The following is a 15,783-nucleotide window of genomic DNA, read 5'->3' as shown; positions in this document are numbered from 1 at the left end:
TGTATTACATACACACATACAAACATACACATATACAAACAGGGAGAGGATAATGAGAGAACTCCATTTTATGGAGAGAACTATAGAACTAATAATGAAGTATTTTTAATTTAATTTAAAAAAAATATTTTTAAAATTTTTTTCTTTCATCCTTTTTATATGTTGTTATTCTTCACCACGAAAAAATATAAAAAATGAAAAAAAATAAAAAAAATTAACGAGTAATGCATATATGCAATACACCGACTTAATTTATAATGCATATGTGCAATAGTGTGCATTTTGATATTTGAAATAGTGTTGAATAGCATATATATAGTTGTTTGTATTGTATATTTGCAATAGTGTTGTATTATATACAAAAATTAAAAAAAATTGATATAAATGCATATGTGCATTAGTGTTGTATTACATATATGCGATAATGTGTTTTTGCATACAATTATTAGTGTCATATTTGTATATATTCAATATTGTGTATTGGATAATGCAATTATGTTGTATTATATGCAATAAAACACTATTGTATATATGAAATAGGCATTAGTGCACATATGCACTACAATACTACACCGACAAGGTGGTTTTTTTTTAGTATCAATATCATCTTATAGAAGGAGAAAAAAAAATCACAAAATATTTTTTTAAAAATAGTTAAAAATAATTCTTTAGTAGTTCTCTAGTTCTCTCTATAAGAGGAGTTCTCTCTAAATCCCACCCCTATACAAACATACGTACACATATACAAACATACATACCTACACACATACATATGCACCTACACAACGCACCTGCACATAAGAAAGAGAGTGAAATTAGGGATTAATAGAGTTACACATTCACTTCTCGCTGTAAAAGAACTTCTAAAATAATCAAATACCTATATATATATATATATTCGGCCAGCAACAAAAGTTTTTTAGGGGGAAGAAAAATAAAAGTCAGTTGTAATAAGTTGTAATAAATTAAAAATAAATTGGTCATAAAAGTTTCACGTATTCCTATTCCTTACAATTGCAAGGTAAGGTAATTATGGAAATTTGAAAAAAGGAAAAGAAATAAAGATTAAGCATGCCGCATAAAAATCTTTGTCGTTTTGCTATCGTTTTGATCTCTAAACATGTAGTAAGAAACACGGTTGCAAATCGGCTCGTGAAAATATTCTAGTCACAAAATCGTGAGCAACGGATGCATAAGCAACCACATAAAACGATCGCAAAAGAAATACGCAACAAAAGATTATTTTTACGATCACCATCCTATATAATTTAACAAAATACATATTTATCCATAAAATTTGTTTACTTTTAAAATCTTCCACGTACGTCCAAATCCCCAAATATATTCATAATCAATTAAAAATACATCTTTTCACTCACAACTACATTACAATATATGATATGAGTGAATATTGAACACACAAATATGGTGTTTTTACTTTATTATACCATTTATTTTAGGGAATATGTAGGGTATAAGGTATGTGGATGGAAACTCCATTGTGAATGATCTAAATCAATAATTACAAAATGGTCGATTTTTTTTTCTAGTCTTGCAAATCGTAACTTTCTTGAAACATTTGTGTCATTAAATGCAGGGTTGTGATGCATCAATCTTGCTTGACGATAGTCCTTCGTTAGTAAGTGAAAAGAATGCATTGCCTAACAAGGGTTCAGTACAAGGTTATGAGGTGATAGAGATTGCAAAATCGCAGGTCGAAAAAACTATGTCCGGGGGTCGTATCTTGTGCAGACATACTAGCTGTGGCTGCACGAGATGCATCAGAAATGGTTGGCGGTCCGTCATGGTTAGTGAAGTTGGAAAGAAGAGACTCAACCACAGCCAACCTTGTTCAAGCCGAGAATGGTGGTCTTCCTAGTTTCAAAGCTCCACTCGAGTCACTTATTACGACATTCAATACTAACGGATTGACAACAAGAGACATGGTCGCGTTATCCGGAGCTCATACTATTGGACAAGCTCATTGCTTCTCGTTCCAAGACCGAATATATGGCAATGCATCAAATATCGATAGTGGGGTTTGCTAGCACCCGTAGGCGTGGTTGCCCCACTAACGACGTTGTTGGACACCTTGCACCGCTAGATTTGGTGACACCGAATTCTTTTGACAATAATTACTTCAAGAACTTGATACAAAATAAGGGTCTTCTTGAATCGGATCAGGTATTGTTTAGTGGCGGATCAACGGACAACATTGTTAGGGAATATAGTCGTAATGCTTCAAAGTTTAAATCCGATTTTGCAGCCGCAATGATAAAGATGAGTAAAATTAGGCCGTTAATAGGCGATGAAGGAGTTATAAGAAGCATTTGTGGTGCTCTACGGTAGAGTTTACCATACATTATATTGTTCATCTAATGTATGATTTTTTATTTTTATTTTTATTTTTTGAATCTTTGGGTCTAATTATTTTTAGAAGCTACATACATAATCAATGGAGAGTAGACATTTGGCTGTGGATGGCCCCACTAGTTTACACATTGCGAAAGACCGTTAATCCAAAAATTATACTGCACATTAGGACATCATACGCCCTCTTGGAAACACCGTACGGCATAGTGTCGTACAATGGCAAACTATTTTCTATGGTTTTTGTATTCCAATGTGTTATACGGTATGATAAGGGGCCACACAGTAAGGTTTAATATAGTTTGGTAATGTATATAATTGTATCCTATGATGTTGTACGGAAAGAGTAAATTTAGAATAGCCTCTTAATAAACTATTAAGATTGTTTACTCTTAATAATTCATAACCTCTTAATGGTTAAGAGTTAATCTTAAATGGTTATGAGGAAAACAATTAAGATGTTACATCTTAACCATTCAGACTTAATGTTACCTCTTAACTATTAAGAGGTTTATGAAACTAATAAGATATAGTCTCTTAATGACCATTAAGAAACTATCAAACAACCCTAAAAAAATAAAATGAAATATTCAGACAACCGCAAAAGTCTTTTAGTTGTAATAAATTATAATAAATTTGGTCATAAAAATTGGTCATATTCCTTGCAAGTGCAAGGTAAGGGCGGACGGGGCGGTGCGTGGTGGCCTCCCCGTCACCGCGTTGATGAGAAAAGCCACACCGTCGCCGGTCCTATGGTCCCGCGAAAATGGGTATTTTGCTTGATGGCCATCACGCTTGGTGGGGGTGATTTTCAAGAAGAAATGTAGCCGTTGGGTGGGGATCTAGCCGTTGGGGGGGGGGGGTTAAATAAAAAAAACCAATATAAAACAAAAACAAAAAACATAACCAAATCCAAATCAAAACCAAATCCAACTCAAAAACACTCTCAACTTCCCCTTCATTCACAACAAAAAAATATGGAATTTCCGAAACACTCGATGCCCTTAGACACCGATAGCTCTTCGTCTTCGGACGATGACATTCTTGAATGGTTCCCGTTGCTATACAAAGAACTTGAAGGCTCGAGCCGTCCAAAGAAAAAGGTGGTGGAGTGTGATCATATACATGCCCACGACGTGTTAATGAACGGCTATTTGTGGAGGAGCCGAAGTACAACGACGAGACGTTTAGAGAACGCTTCGTTTGCCGAATCTTTATTCTTAAAGATTATAGCTACGTGTATGCATGCATCATATTACACAATATGTTAATAAAAGAAGATGGAAATGCAATTTCTCCAGATTGGGTACCGGATCCTCCGACTTATGTTCCCATTCCCGATGATGTCCAATTAGACTTGCGGGTATGAAGATATTCATCATCGGTTGAGATGGGATCTTGTTGCGCATATAGGTTCTTTAGTTTGGAATTTCCGGATTCAGACGAGGAGTACACGTTCGTTGTAACTTTTATTTTTTATTTCTAAATTTTAAGTTGAATTATGTTCTATTAACTATTGTTTTTATTTTTAAGTTCTATTAAATATTGTTTTAATTTTTAAAGTTACAAAAAAAATAAAAAATTCCATCACACACCATCACACCACACCACCACCCCTAGTAAAAAACCATCACATGTGATGGAATTTGGGTTGGTGATGTGGCACAATATAATTGGGTGGGGTGTGTGATGAGTGATCACACCACATCCACCACCCTCCCCCCCTAAGGTACTTTGAAGAAAAAAAAGAAATAAAATTAAGCCGGAAATAAAATTAAGCCGGGCTCCATAAAATCTATCGTTTTGTGACGGAATTTTTGATCTCTAAACATGTAGTAAGAAACAAGGTTGCAAATTAGTTTGACTCGTGAAAATATTATAGTCACAAAATCATGAGCAATGGATGCATAAGCGACCACATAAAAACGATCGCACAAGAAATATGCAATAAAAGACCATTTTTACGATTACCATCCGTCTATATAATTTAACCAAAATACACATTAATTCATAAAATTTATTCACTTTTAAAAGTCTAACCCATCCAATTCTCTATAAATATTCATAAACAATTAAAAATACATCTTTTCACCACATCTACATTAAAATATATAAGGTATGGGTGAATATTGAAACACCCGAATATGGTGTTTTTACTTTATTTTACCATGTAATTTGTGGGTGTATACAAAGCATAGGTATTGAAGAAACACTAAGTGACCCGGTGCAGATTATATATAATCTGGGGGTTAAGTAATGTTTCCCACGGGAATGAGGTCCAACAGAGACGGTTGTTCTTCAGGGGGACCTGCAAAACAAACACCGTAAGCTCGTCATGAGAAGGGGGGGTTCCTCCTTGTGACCACCCTCCGGCGTGAGAATCAGACTAGATTGCTTCTGAATATAAGTGTATATTAAGAGATTACTAGATAACAGGATAGCAGATGATCTTACCATTCCAAGATGTTGGAGTATTTATAGCCGAAGGTAGGTTTCCTAGAAGGTACAGCCGGCTGAATAGTATTCCTGTTCTACCAACAGTTGACTATGCACAGGCCATACTGGTTGGTGGGTAGGTTACGGCCAACAGTAACAAAGTCGGCTGCACTATTCCACCAACTGTAGATTATGCACGTCCCACCTACTGTGGATTGTTCGCAGGCCATGCTGGTTGGTGAATAGGTTACGGCCAACAGTAACACTATTCCACCAACTGTAGGCTGCGCATGCCCCACAGTAAGGGTTGGAGTAGTAGGCAGCGGCTAATAGTGACAAACAGTACTAGAGGGTGCTCCTCCTCGTACTGTTTGTCGGTGAGCTGTCACCCTGTGATTGGCTCATGGGCTGTTCTGGTCAGTTTGTCTGTCCTATCCATACCTTGGTAGGTATAGTACAGAAGATCTTTCAGAATCATACGGACTGGCTCATTTTGGCGGGATTGTTCCCGCCTTGCTCATTCCTTCATGTGACTACTGAAGTATCTATTGTCTTGTGCGTTGTAGCCCTGCTGTCTGCGGGTAGCCTTCCCCGATGGCTTGTATCCGCAACTGCGGGAACAGGCGGGGTACTTCACCATTGGGAGGCTTTCCCAGCGTGTACAGCTTGCGTACTGCGCGTAAGGTTCTCTGAGCATGGTGGGTCCTGCGGGAGCAGATGGCCTTTGCGCAGACGTCCCTGTTCAAGGTGAGTCTTGCGGGACCTAACTGGGCTCTGCTGGGACCTACCTCTTCAAGTCCCCCCAGTCCAATGTTCTTCTCATGAATGTTTAATAAGGTGAGGTGAACTTTTGGACTTTAAGCAAGGGGTTTTGAAAAGGATTTTTAGATTTAAGGTTCTCCGTGGGGATTCTTCCCGCGGGTTTCCTAATGTCACTTGCAAAAATTCCCGATTTTTTTGCTTGATCTTTGGGTATGATGCGGGTAGGTATGTAACCTTCTCTCAAGTCAGGAGCGTTGAGTCTTACTTGTATATAGTCTCCATGGGGTTCTGGTGGTTTCTACATAGTGATCAATTATGCTAAGACCACCAATTCCATCACGGAGTTTCAAACAATATAATTCTCGACGTTCCCGTTATGCGGGGATGTTATTCCTCTATCCGCAAGCATTACCCAGAAGATCCTTCTTGGTTTCAATTCCCTGCGGGGAGCTAGGTATGTGAAGGGTTTTGCCTTAACACTACCCGCGCTCGTCTTACGGTTACTTTACTTCCAAGGTACTCTTGGCTTCAATTCCCTGCGGGTGCTAGGTATGTGAAGGGTTTTGCCTTAACACTGTACCCACACCCGGCTTATGGTTACTTGGTTGCCAAGGTATTCTTGGCTTCAATTCCCCGCGGGTGCTAGGTATGTGAAGGGTTTTGCCTTAACACTGTACCCGCACCCGGCTTATGGTTACTTGGTTGCCAAGGTAAGTACTTTCCCGCTTACTTTTGAATCTTTTTGAATTTTGAATTTCGAAATTCGAAGAGTTGGTGGAAAGATAGGAACAGTCCAAACATCTGAAACGTCGTGCGACGGTTTCTTCTGACTGTGTCAGGACGTGCAGGAAGTTATGGTGACGTGACAGTACATGGTCATTCCAGACGCTTTTTCAGGCGCGTGGGCGCGATTTTTCGGGCGCGTGGCCGCAAAATTACTGGCACGCGTCCTTTTGACAGCTGTTGCCAGCTTGCTTTTTGCCACGCGTCATAGTTTCATTGCACCTTCGATTTCTCTCTCCTCCGCATTAAATTCACCGCATTAATTGCGATTAGTATATAAAGGGGGTGGAGGATCCTTTCCAATTCACACTTTCACATTTTCTCTTCATCTTTACAGCGATTTCCGGTGAATACTCCTCTATTCAGTCGAGCATTCCCTTGAAATCGTTTTCTTCTTCCTTCTGCAAGATGTCTTCACATGATTTCGAGTCTACAACCGATGATAGGAGTACTGCTGGCGAGTGCCAGTGTGCTCTGCCCGGCGATCAGTACCGGTATGTTGTTAGGAAGTTCATGCTCGATCCTCTCGAGCCTGAGTTTCCTGAACCCCATCAGACCGTGTACGATGCCCCCAGAGGCAAGATCGGGGTTTATGCAGCATTCTTTGTCTATGGGAATCTTAGGTTCCCATTGACAAAGTTTGTTTACCGTGTCCTTGAGAGGCACGGTGTTCATTTGACCGAGCTGCACCCTATGGCGGTCGCCAAGATTCGCCACTTCGAGTGGGTATGCCGGATTTTGGGCATCGAGCCCCATGTGGACCGCCTGATGACCTTCTATACTTGGAGGTGCATCCAGGGGTGGTACACCCTGACAACCCGTATTAAGGGTTTAAAGATTTGCGCGACCGAGCGCAGTCTCCGATCGTGGAAGCGGGAGTTCTTCTACATATCCGCCCGCGCCGTCCCCCTTGCCATGAAGTTTAAAAATGGCCAAGCAATTCCAAGCCTTCACGCCACCAACTACCAGGAGGCGGAATGGTTCTCGAAGATATCCCTGGTCCAATCTCCGGTTTACCGGTTTGCGGAGTCCGGGATGGTGATGTTGGGGATGAGCCGGGTGTGGAAGGAGGCGTCTCAGGTTCCCATCCTTCTCGAATACGGTTTGAACTCTATTCCTTATGGTATGTCTTGTCTTTTTTGCTGATACGAGTTTGTCTTCTAACTGTTTCTTTTCTTTCAGAGGGGAACGATTTGGAGTCGCTCCTGTACCCGCGGGAAGCTGACGGTCCCGCGCGGATGGGTACTCGTGCTCTAGACGAGGGCGAGTTGCCCATCCTGGAACAAACGGCGGATCGGTTTGTGGAGGTCTATCCGCTGGGCCACGAGATCCTGAGCCACCGGCGGCCAGGTAAGGCGATATTCTATCCTCAATCCCTCAATGCTGTACCCGCTGCCGGAATTCATGACATCCCTTCTTCTGAGGAATCCGCAGATGGTCCTTCGCTGGTGCGGAAGAGGAAAGTTGCCGGCTGAAAGGGGAAGGAGAAGGTGGCCTCCACAGCCGATCCAGTGCTTCTATCTGACACTGAGTCAGATAGTGAAGAGGTGGCGGGGAACCCCGGTGGTGAGAAGACCACTGCTCCGGAGGCTACGACTGTTGCCTCCGGAGAACCAACGACGACGACGGTGACCGGCATCAAGAGACCGGCTCCATCGGGCTCGTCCCCGCCCGTCCGTATGTTCAGGCTCAAGAAAACCCGTAAGTACAAACGTCCTTATCTTTGTAGATTTATCACTATAAATTTATTGAAACTTATCTTCTTGTGCAGGCGTGGATGTTGACGCATTCCAGGGTGGAGCGCAGGGGAGTACCTCTCCGCCAATGACGGTAGGCTCGGTCAGCCTACCTGAGGCGTCGACCCAGGCGCCTGCGCCTGCATCCGCTGGTCCAGTTGCTCACTCCTTTGAGCCTACTGTTCCAGCCGAGATGACGTCACCGCCGGCCGTGAGTGCGATTTTTACAGCATCCTTCACGGAGCCGGCGGTTACTGTTGCTGCTGCCTCCACGGCGGCGACCGCGGCGGATACCATGCCTCCGCCATCTACTGCGGCGGAAACCGTGCCGCCTCCGTCATCGGCCTCGACGGCCGAACCTTCAGGTACGCGCGAGGCTTCTCGCCAATCTTTGTTACCTTCCCATCTGCCTGACCTTTTGGATGGATTTCCCTTAGGTTCAGGTGATGGGTTCGGTGGCTATCGGCCTGTGATCGACCCTACAGGTGCGTAGGGTTCTTTTGGCCTTTATACATTTTTTTTTTATCATCTTTTCCTAACTGCTTTGTTTCTTTTGCAGTGTCGGATTCCAATGAAGTGTATGTTCCAAGATGGAACATTCGCCGAGGAACAACCCTTCGCACACCTGTGGAGTGCGTGGACTGGGCTCGCCACGCTGCTCCCCATGGTGCGTTGGGGGGAAGCCATGGTTAGCTACCAGGAGGGTAGGCTAACCAACGAGCTTCGGGTTCTCCTGGCCCGGATGCAGCCACGCGTCGAGCTGCTTTGTCGTGAAAACGACAAGTTGAAAGCAGCTCGCGTTAAAGAAGTATCTCAGGCGCGTGCTCTCCGGGAGGAGAACCAAAAAACTAACCGCAGTGGCTGCGGAGAAGGATAAGGCCTTCAAGGCCCTCGAGGTTGAGGTTCAAGCGCGACTCGAGGCCCGCTCCAAGGCTGCCCAAGCTGTTAACGAACAGCTTCGGCTAGCTAAGGAGACTGCGAGGAACGCGACCGAGAGGGCCACCAAGGCTGAAGCTGTTGCTGAGCCTCTCCGCCTGGAGAATGAAGAACTTAAAGCCAAATTAGAGGCTCTTCAACAGGCTCATGATGCCTTGGCTATGGAGGATGCAAAGAAGCTTCAAGAGATCCTGGACCAGAGGGGCGTGCTTGCGCACACCGAGCGGAAGATTAAGGGCGTTGAAGAGGCCGCTGCAAAGGATGTGCTTCTTGCCAATCTTAATAAGAGCGAAGCCGAACGCGCCTGCACCCAAGCTCAAGCCGCCCTTCAAGAAGCTCTGGTTGCCAAGGAATGGCTTCTTCGAGAAGCGTTGCCTCAGGTATTTTAGCTTTGTCTTCACGCTTTCCTTTGCGACAGAAGTTTCTTACACTTGTACATTTTCTTTGTAGGTTGTGCATCGGGTCTTTTCAGAGACATCTTACGACGATGCTATGAGCGCAGCCCTCAACGCTTCTCATGAGGATGGGGAACGGACCGGCTTCCTGCTTGGTCTAGGGTTTGCTGAGAAAGGCGTCCCGCCTTCCAACTTCCCTTTGTATAATGCGGATACTGAAACTATTTACGACCAAGCAGTGAACCAGTATGCTGCCTTCCCGCATCCGGTGGTGGAGAAGGTGAATGAAATTGCTGCTGCTGATGATGGGCTTGCTGTCCTTAGAGCTTTCCTTGAACTGTCAAACTCTGCTGATGGTGCGGGTCCAAGTGGAAGTGGTCCTGAAGCATGATCCAGAAGATCCCTTTCCACCACTAGCGTAGATATTTGCTTTTGTATTTCTTTTGTATGCGGGTATATACCCAGCAATGTTTGTAATATTCGAGTTTCGATGGAATAAAGAATGTGTTTGTCCTTTTCTTTGTTTATTTTACGCATGTTTACACTTAGCAATTTCTTTAGTACTTAGATAAGTTAACTTTTTGACGTGGTAAATTATAAGTTTATTTTGCTTCCTCTTTCATGATTGTGCGGGTAGGACCGTCACTTGCACTTAGTAGGATGGCTAAACTTACATTTAACCTGCGTGGAAGTTTACCTCATCTTTTCCTTTGAAATTTTCTAAGTGTTCAGAATAAGTTAACCTTTGAACGTGGTAGATGATAGGTTGAAGTTTTGCTTCCTTGTTCGTGATTGTGCGGGTAAGACCGTCACTTGCACTTACAAGGATGGCTAAACTTTACTTACATCTGACCTGCGTGTAGGTTTTCCTTAGAACTTTTTAACATTTTTAGCGTTGTGTTTATGCGAGTTTTTCCGCCTTCCACACGCAACTACTTACTTCTTCACACATTGATGCGGTGAATACCGGCACATGGGAAGTTCATAAGTTAAAGGTAAGGCTATCAACACATTGTGAAAGGAGAATCATTTCCATTAGAAGTGGCTCTTAGGCCTTTTCTTTACAAGTTTGGAATTGATCTACATATAACATTTGCGTAATTGAGCTCCATTCCATGTTCTTTGGATGGGAGTGCCATCGAGCCTTTCGAGCCGGTATGCGCCCTTTCCCAGAACTTGTTTGATAACGTATGGCCCTTCCCAGACCGGGGCCAGCTTTCCTGGGCGTTCTTGGTTCGAAGCCTCGTTGTTACGCAGTATGTAGTCTCCTTCATTGAAGTTGCAGAGTTTTACCCGCGTGTTGTAGTACTTTTGCATTTGTCGTTTGTAATTCTCTTCACGCACTGCGGCTAAGTCTCTGCGTTCCTCGGTTAGCATAAGGTCTAACCGTCTTTCCGCATCATTGTCTTCTGGCTGGATCAAGACCCTTGGTGAGGGTAAACCAATTTCGACCGGGACCATGGCTTCAGTGCCATAAGTGAGACTGAACGGGGTTTCTCCCGTACTGGCCTTCTTCAGCGTTCTGTTTGCCCAAAGGACGTGCGGAAGCTCGTCCACCCAGCCGGATCTGTGTTTCAAGAGTCTTTTCTTTATGCCTTCGACGATGCTTTTATTTGCTCTTTCCACCTCACCATTACCTTGCGGGTGTGCCACTGAGGTAAAGGTGTGGGTGATTTGAAGTTCTTTCAGCCACTGCTGTAGCTTCTTGTCAGCAAAGTTGGTGCCATTATCGCTCACCAAATTCTGTGGAAGTCCAAAACGACAAATAATAAATTCCCAAATAAATTTTTTGATATGTTTTGCGGTTGTTTGGGCTAAAGGTTTTGCTTCTATCCACTTGGTGAAGTAGTCGATGGCTACCACTAGGAACTGAACATTTCCTGCTGCTGTGGGAAATGGGCCTGTCACATCGATGGCCCACTTCTGAAATGGCCACGAAGAAGTGACTGGAACAAGTTCATTCTTCGGGCGATGCGTGTTGGGTGCGTAAAGCTGGCAAGACCTGCATTTTCTGGTGTATGCCAGTGCATCCATATGCATCCCCGGCCAAAAGTATCCCGCATTGTTCAGCTTAGCCACAACAGCGCGGGGACCTGCGTGAACTCCACAGATGCCTTCGTGTACTTCCCTTAGGAGGTAGTCAACATCTTGGTTGTCCACGCATCTTAAGAGTGGGCCAAGAAAGTTACGTCTGTAAAGGGTGTCATTGATGAGTTGATAATTCAGTGCTTTACAGCGTAGTTTTCTTGCCTGTGTTTTTGACTCTGGTAGTGTTCCTGCTGCAAAGTAATTTATTATTGGTGTCATCCACGTTTCTGTACTGGTTTGGATGACACAAATTTCCTTGTGCGGGACTGATGGTGCTTCGAGGAGTTCAATGCGGATGTCCTTTCCCAAGTGGGTGAATGCTAGTGATGCAAGCTTGCTTAACGCATCCGCAGATTTCTTTTCGCTGCGCTTGACGTGTATGACTTTACAATCATTAAAATCACGCATAAGGGTTTTTGCCTGGGCGAGGTACAGGGCCATTGTGTCGTTCACAGCCGTGTACGTCCCATTTATTTGGTTGGCCACCAGCATGGAATCCACGTGGGCTTCCAAGTTTTTCACTCCCATCTTACGCGCAATTCTCAATCCGGCCAAGAATGCTTCATATTCGGCTTCGTTATTCGTACTTGGAAAATCCAACCGAATAGCGTAAGTATATTATTGGCCTGCTGGGTTGGATAATTTTAACCCTGCGCCTGAACCCTCGCTACTGGCTGCTCCATCAGTGTAGAGTCGCCAGACATCATTGATGTCCTGTGCTGGGGAGGGTTGAGCCTCCTCCTGGCACTCTTTCTCCCGCGAAGCGGGGACTTCTGCAATAAAATCGGCCAGGACCTGGCCTTTTATGGCTGGTCTTGGCTTGTACTTAATTGCATATTCTCCCAATTCAATTGCCCATTTGGCTAGACGTCCCGATAATTCGGGTTTGCTTAGAACGTTTGAGAGTTTGAAGTTGGTGAGAATGGTGATTGGGTGGCCCTGGAAATATCGTCTTAACCTGCGTGAAGCGTGTATAAGTGCTAAGACTAATTTTTCGAGGGTAGAGTACCGGGTTTCTACGTCTGTTAGTACACGGCTAACATAATAGATTGGCATCTGGATGCCTTTTCGTTTTACTAGCAGAACTGCCCCGGTTGCTCTATCTGTTGCGGAAAGGTATAGGATTAACTCCTCTCCCGCTTGTGGTGCTGTAAGTGTTGGGAGTTCGATCAGGCGTGACCGAATCTCCTGAAAAGCTGCTTCCGCTTCTGGTGTCCAGCGGAAGTGCGTTTTCTTTAAGCAGTTTCTCAATGTTGACACGAAAGGAAACGACTTATCCGCATGGTTTGCCAAAAAGCGATTAAGTGCGACTAGTCGTCCATTCAATGTCTGAGCCTGTTTGATGGTGGTAGGTGATTCCATTTTAACAATGGCTTCGACCTTTTCAGGGTTCGCTCTGAAGCCATCTTTAGTAACAATGACTCCCAAGAACTTCCCTTCTTCCATCCCAAATGAACACTTGCTCGGGTTGAGCTTCATGTTTATCTTTCGGAGCGTGTTGAAAGTTTCTTCAATGTCTTTCAACATCGCATCTGGCTCGGGGCTTTTGATGACCAAATCATCCATATAGACTTCCAAGTTTCTCCCGATTTGGGCATGAAACTCTTTGTCCATCAGTCGTTGGTACGTGGACCCTGCATTCTTAAGTCCGAATGGCATCATTTTATAACAAAATGTACCATCGGGCGTCCGAAATGCCGTTTTGTCCTGGTCATCTACGGCCATGTGGATTTGGTGGTACCCCTTATACGCATCCAAGAAGCATTTAAGGCGAAATGGTGCCAACGAATCCACCTTAAGATCAATTTCTGGTAACGGATAACAATCTTTGGGGCATGCTTTGTTCAAATCTTTGAAATCTATGCACATGCGCCATTGTTTGTCATTCTTCGGTACCATTACGGGATTTGCAACCCATGTTTGATATCTACTAACGCGTACGATGCCTGCGTCAAGGAGTTTCTTGACTTGGGTTCTACACGCGTTAGTTTGTTCAGGCCCCATTACTCTGCGCTTTTGTACGACTGGCGTAACAGCCGGATCGCACTTGAGCTTATGCTCCGCCTTACTTCGGGGTACACTAGTCATGTCAGCTGGTGCCCACGCAAAGATGTCGGCGTTTTTCTGCAGTAAGCGTTTGAGTAAGGTGCGGGTGGGATCAACGATTGTTGGTCCAATGGTAACGGCCTGGTCGGGGTATTTGCCATTGAAGGCCCATTTTTCCGGTTCGGTGATGGTTGGTTTAGCCATTTTCGGTTTGGGTTTAGATGAGACAGATGCGATGCATACCTGGGGAATGCCAGTGATCATCGCTACACCCTCAGCTGTTGGCCATCCCATCATGCCGTGGACTGAAGATACCACGGCGTTGAATCTTGCCATCCCGTCTCTTCCGAATAGGATGTCGTACGTGTGGTGTGGCTTTCTCATCACGACAAAATCCACGTCTTCTGTGCGTGAATGATTCCCATCGGTAAGAGTAACGGGGAAAGATAGGATACCCAGGGGGGTTTCTGTACTGCCGTCAAACCCTTCCATTGAAGCGTAGACCGTTTCCAAGCGTTCTTTGTCTTCATCATCCAGCTTGTCAAAGAATTGCCTGTACATCACTGTCGACGAAGCGCCGTTGTCAGCAAGAGTGCGGGAAGTGATGTAATGCCCCAGCTGGCTTTTGATGACGATGGGGCCTTCTTTGCTGGGGCCTCCTGGCACTCGCGGGAAGCGCACCTCAGCTTCCTTCCACGCGCATGGTTCTGTCACTCGTCTTTTTCTTCCTCTGACCTTGCCATGAACCATGTTGATGCTGATGTCGACGGGCTTTCGTCCGTTACCTCTGTACCGGTTGTCATTCCTTCCTCCCTTCTTGATTGATGCCACGAGATGTGCAAGTCTTCCATCCTTGACAAATGTCTCAACAATATCCTTCAGGGATGTGCACTCTTCAGTACCATGACCCTTTGTCCCGTGGAAATCACAGGATTTGCTTTGATCCGCATTAGGTTTCTGCCGGATCAATGGGGCTTTTGGCCATGGCAATTTTTCCGTGGCAAATATCTCCGTGACGCTCTTGGTGAGTGGCGTCCACCGGTGTTTTCGGTTTGAAGGGTGTGTGTTGTCCTTTCCGCCAACAAGAGGGCGAGAGCTGGATGAGGTGTCAAAGTTTACCCTTGACTGCCAAATACCTAGCCGCCTCTTTTTGTTCTGCCGGGCGATCCTAACGTTGTTCTCCCTTGTCCTCTGCGTGTAGAGGTGTGTACTCTGGGGAAGATCTCTTCCCAGCTGCTTCTCCGTCTCGGCAAAGCGCTTGGCTGCCGTCATGATGGCATCCCATGTGGATGGCATGCCGTCCTTACCCGTCAATGTGCGGATAAGCTCTGGGTACTCGGCGCCCTGGATGAAAGCGGCGCGAACAAGATCTTCACTTATGTTGCCCAGACTCAGCTTCTTGGAGTTGAAGCGGGTGATGAAGTCTAGTAAAGATTCATCCTCCTCTCTAACGCAGTTGAGGATCGTCCACTGCTCTTCAGTATACTTTCTCTGCTGGCTGAAGTGTTGGCTGAACTTGTTCTGAAAGTCCGCCCAGTCATATATGTGGTGGACCGGTAAACGATTGAACCATGCCCTGGCTGCTCCGACCAGAGTCATCTGGAACATGTAACACCACGTGGGTTCCGTCCAGTTACTGACGGTAGCCCCCGCAATGAACCTGTTCAAATGGTCGTCTGGGTCGGATAGACCATCATAAGTGCCAATGTTGGACATTTGTTTGGCACTTCTCGGGGCGATTGCTTCCGCAATATCCCTTGCAAATTTTGACTTTCCTGCATTCGTAGCAGTTGGTCTAAAGGTTTTGGAGAAGTCACGCGGGTTTCTCTCCGCATTTGTTGGTTTAAAGGCTTCCCCAAAATTCCTTTTTGGCTGGGAGTCCGTTTCCTTACGCTTCCCTTTCGCCTTATGGCGAGGGTTTGCGTCGGTATCGGACTCCTCCCTCTCGTCATCTGAGTACTCGCCCTCGCTGTTCATAATGAGGTGTTGGCGAGTACTGCCGAATTCGTCAGCCTGTTGAACTGAACGCAAGCGTTCGTCCAATTCAGCTTGGAACTCTTTCTGACGTGCTTCGGCCCACGCCTTCACTTGATCTAGTGTTTGGCGAGGGACCCTCGTTCGTTTTTCCAGCTGGGTATCGGTGAACCCCAGTGGAATATTTACTGCACTTGCCCCGGCTTGGGTAGTCGGGGTAGTGTTCGTAAGGATTGTATAACCGCCGGTGTTCCCCC

At 45.0% G+C, this 15,783-nt stretch overlaps 1 pseudogene; it reads left to right on the top strand.

Moving 5' to 3' along the window:
• The first annotated feature begins 1,591 nt into the window (after positions 1-1,591).
• LOC143597337 (lignin-forming anionic peroxidase pseudogene) lies at positions 1,592-2,349 on the top strand (annotated as a pseudogene).
• The last annotated feature ends 13,434 nt before the right edge of the window (positions 2,350-15,783 follow it).

The sequence above is a fragment of the Bidens hawaiensis genome, unplaced genomic scaffold, assembly GCF_021521415.1.
Source record: "Bidens hawaiensis isolate Kalapana, Puna unplaced genomic scaffold, B.hawaiensis_p1.1 tig00048137_1, whole genome shotgun sequence".
Lineage (NCBI taxonomy): Eukaryota > Viridiplantae > Streptophyta > Magnoliopsida > Asterales > Asteraceae > Bidens > Bidens hawaiensis.
The sequence above is the reverse complement of the archived record's forward strand: the minus strand, read 5'-3'. Positions and strand labels throughout refer to the sequence as shown.